At 35.0% G+C, this 5,000-nt stretch overlaps 1 long non-coding RNA gene across 1 annotated transcript in view; it reads right to left on the reverse strand.

Annotated features, from left to right (window-relative positions):
• LOC118766140 overlaps window positions 1-5,000 on the reverse strand; it is a 27,574-nt gene that overhangs the window by 18,821 nt on the left and 3,753 nt on the right. The gene's annotated exons all lie outside the window — the stretch shown is intronic.

Raw genomic sequence — 5,000 nt, forward strand, 5'->3', positions numbered from 1 at the left:
AAAAACAAGTTGACTTCCTTCGTATGTGATTTGCCAGGTTATTTCGTTGGTTCGTCTCTAATACTACATGTAACCGTCGTTGTTGCCGGTCTGGACTGAAGCCACTTAAAACACGTATATACGTACATATACAAACGTGGCGGAATAATAGTGTAAGTACCAATATATATTAAGTTTATTACTGTAGATGTACGAGTTTTTAACAAAGCAACAGGCTGAACAGCAACTGTTGTTTTCATAGTAATAAATACCACCACCACCATGACCACTACCACTACTACTACTACTACTACTACCACTGTGACAACAACAAAAATAATAGCAGTAACAGACAGGAAAGCAGTGCCACAGTAAATTTAATAAACGTGGTACAATGAAGAATGAGAAAACTTGCACTACTATATACACTCACACGCACTCGCATATAGACCAAAAGACATACACACGCATATATATATATTTACATAAATATATATATATATATTATATATTACATATATATATATATATATATTATATATATATATATATATAAATATATATATATGTATATATATATATATTATATATATATATATATACATATATATATATACATATACGTGTGCCTGTGCGTACGTATGTATTTATCTGTATATGGATATGTACATGTATTTATAAAACTATATAATATATATATATATAAATTATAATATACAGGTTCTATAGAATTCAAGCAGCGTATATATATATATATATATTGTGTGTGTGTGTGTTTGTATGAATGTACGTATATATGCTTATCTATTTATATTTTGCCAATTCTAGAGAGATTTAGACTCGGACACACTTGATTAAACGACCGACACAATTGTTTATAATGAAACATTTGATTAAATCGACCCAAGATCTTGACTCTTGTACATATTTTATTACTTTCGGGGTGATAAAATATAAAGCCATGTCCAGTGTGCCTTGAACTCTTAGCGTAAAGGTCTCTAACTAATTTCTATAAAATATCTGTACTCTGTCACTTTTACTAGATTTCCCGCTTACCTACTTATAGGGCCCCCGTGGTGGTGTGTGCGCCTGTAAATACAACTACACAAACACGCACACACATACACACACACACATATATATATTATATATATATATAATAATATATATATATATATATATATATATTGATATAATAGTAAGACAACAAAAAATATATATATTGATAAAAATGGAAAGACAACAATGTGTAGGTATGCACATGCGCGCTTACACGAATACTAAGAACTTTTTTACCTCCTTATTTTACTCCCTCCCCTCACGTAGCAGTCATTCAAATAGCTCTTTTGTCTTAATATCCGTCAGCCATATAGTCATTACCCTTTGTATAATGGTCATTTCTCATAGCATTTTTCCGATGGCCGGATAACTGAAGAGATGGCGCCGTGGGTTTCCACCTCGGCATCCGAAACTCGGACTCTTATCATGGCTACCGAATAATTGTCACATATTACATTTACAGATATATATATATATATATATTGATAAAAACGGTAAGATAACAAAAGACCTCGATATCATGTAAATAGAGGAATTTATCTGTAAATGTAATATGTGACAATTATTCGGTAGCCATGATAAAACTCCGAGTTTCTGATGCCGATGTGGTAATCCACGTAGACATCTCTTCATTTATCCGGCTATCGGAAAAACACAATAAAAAATGACCGTTATACAAAGGGAAATTACTGTGTGATTGACCGTTATGAAGACAAAAGAGCTATTCGAATGACCGCTAAGTAAGGGAGTAAAGTAAGGAGGTAAAAAGTCCATAGTATTCGCGTAAGCGCGCCTGTTCATACCTGCACATGTGCGCCCGCACACACACGTGCGTGCGCATATATTCATCCACCCTCACTTGAAACACGTACGCATCCTCACTCGCATCCTTCGCCAAATGTATATGCATATACATATAAACCCACACAAACACGCGCACCATAAAGGTTCATACACACGGTGCGCGCGTGTGTGTGTGTTTGTTTATATGTATAGGCATATACATTTGGCGAAGGATGCGAGTGAGCATGTGTACGTATTTCAAGTGAGAGTGGATGAATATATGCACACGCACGTATGTGTGCGGGCGCACATGTGTAGGTATGAACAGGCGCGCTTACGCGAATACTATGAACTATTTAGCCCCTTATTTAGCGGTCATTCGAATAGCTCTTTTGTCTAAATCACGGTCAATTCATGGGGTACCCATTTTCCAGGTTTAGGAAACTTTCCAAGTTGTTGAAGATGACCATGAACGGTTGTATGGTTTGAACTAAGCTTTATTGCCAATTCTTCATCTGATAATGCAGGATTTTCTTCAAGTAATGCTTCAAGGAGCTTAACATCAAACTCAACTGGACACCTTGTTCGATCTTCATCATCAAGGTTGAAATCTCCACTTCTGAATTTTGCAAACCATCTGCAAATTCTTTCAATGAAGCATTCTTTACCATAAACTTCCGAGTCGCTTCGGCTGCAGAGTTTCCTTTTTTGTACTCATAAAGCATTATGTACCTCAAATGTTAGAAAGGGTTTTAATCAAAAACTTTTGATTCTATTATTCCGTAAAATAATATTTGATTAGTATAAATGTACACAAATGCATAACAATTTTTAATTCCATTAGACATTCTAAAATACTACTAAATTTCATACAATTATAAAAAAGGCAAAATCGGACAGAACTTATGGGATGACCGGATAATAGATCAAGAAACAGCTGACAACTATTGGAATAAACATCTCTTCTGTCACTCTTATCCAATAATTCATATATAGATAGATAGATAGATAGATGGACACATACACGCACACAAACATATAATATACACACACAATTTATATGTATACACATATATACATATGCATATAGACATATACATATATACATATATATGTATATATATTACCTATATACATATATATATACGCATATATGTATATATATTCATACATATATGCATGTACATATATATATATATACATATATATGTAAATATATACATATATATATATATATGTATATAGGTATATGCATACATATATATATAGATATATGTATGTATATACATATATATATATGCGTATATACAAGTTGACATATATGCATATACATATATGTATGCATTCATGTACGCATATATGTATACGCTTATGAATGCGTCTCTATGAGTGTGACTGTCTTCGTGTTTTCTTTTGTATGTATATATATTTATTATGCCAATAATGAGAGGAAATAACCACACCAATAAGAAGAATAACATTTACTGCCGTAATATTTACAGACATTGCTGTAGTTCAATTTACAAGATTAATTAATATGGCACTCAGTTTGATGCTACTGACATTTTGTCTTGTGTTATGTATTTCTTCTTCTTATGGCATTAGATGTAGCGTATGTCATTAAAGGACGGCCCGAAGAAGTTCTGCGAAATGTTGATAACCATATAATTAGTCTAAGCAAAGCTTAACAAGAGTTAGCGTAGTACTGTAATGGTTTTTGTACTGAGACACTAATCTAAGTATTCGAGGAGAAAAAAAAATGGTATTTTCATGTCATCATCATCATTATCATTATCATCAACGTCGTCTTCGACGTTGTCATCGTGATCGTCGCCATAATCGTTGTGATCGTCGTCGACATCCTCCTTCTCACCATCATTATTATCATTATACACATCGTCTATTCGTTATTGTCGTCTTCGTCACAATCATCATCATCATTATCATCATCATCATCCTTATAAGTCATGCGTCGACTGGCGAAGATGACTTTCCGTGTGCACACATCTGTCTATGAGTGTTTTCCTTCAGTAACAGAACTTAAGGGTACCAAATCGCCAGCGTTAAAACAGCCGCGCCCAGTTCTCTCATTCTTATTCCTTTATTGCCCACAAGGAGCTAAACATAGAGGAGACAAACAAGGACAGACAATGGGATTAAGTCGATTATATCGACTCCAGTACGTAACTGGTACTTATTTAATCGACCCCGAAAGGATGAAAGGCAAAGTCGACCTCGGCGGAATTTGAACTCGGAACGTAACGGAAGACAAAATACCGCTAAGCATTTCGCTCGACGTGCTAAAGTTTCTGCCAGTTCGCCGCCGCCAATTCTCTCATTCTCTCCATTGCTGGTCTTTCGGCTATCCAAATGCCAAGCTGACCATTATCATCCTGCGATCTAATTTCTACACCGGTCTAGTACTGATAATGATTGTACAACCCAAACAGGTTAAAGTAACTCGTCACTACGAACTCTCGAACTTCGACAACAATCGGCTCAGACTGTTCAATCTCAATTGCATCTGGGCTTCGCGATGAGAAGATTTTGGCCTTCAAGATCTTACTATTGAAACAGAAATTTTAATCGCATCATGAAAGTAATCCACCAGAGAATGCTTGTTTTCTGCCCTGCAAAATGTAGCAACATTCATCAGCAAATACTTCTCTCGGCTGTAAGCATCTTCGGTCTTAAATCTTGGTCGCGATATTTTCACCGAGGTAACATCAAGTTTTCTGTTGAATTGTGGAATAATTTCATGATTATCACTGACTATAAGTGTGGGAATTTGCTAGCTCTAGCAGACAGAGATTGTTTAAAGTTCAACTTAACATTAGGCGATTCTGTTGAATCGGGTGGTAGAGTATTATCAGTCATATGATATGGTGGATAACTTATGAGGTATACTTTTTCATCGTGGGTAATATCAGGAAAAATAATATACACAACAAAAGCACTAACAGAGCGCAAACCTGCGCCAAAGCAACACCAACGTCCTCTCAACGATTAGCCGGAGATGATTTTTAAAATGAGAATATCAGAAATAAATTCGACTGCGCTCACAAACGAGAATACTGAAAATGAACCCGAGTCATCTCAGAAAAAGTTAAAAAACCGGAAAAATAATCCAGAATCTTTGTCCAGTACCGAATCAATCCCAAAATCTAACCAGTTCGTGC

The sequence above is a fragment of the Octopus sinensis genome, linkage group LG14 (genome assembly GCF_006345805.1).
Source record: "Octopus sinensis linkage group LG14, ASM634580v1, whole genome shotgun sequence".
NCBI classification, from domain to species: Eukaryota; Metazoa; Mollusca; class Cephalopoda; order Octopoda; family Octopodidae; genus Octopus; species Octopus sinensis.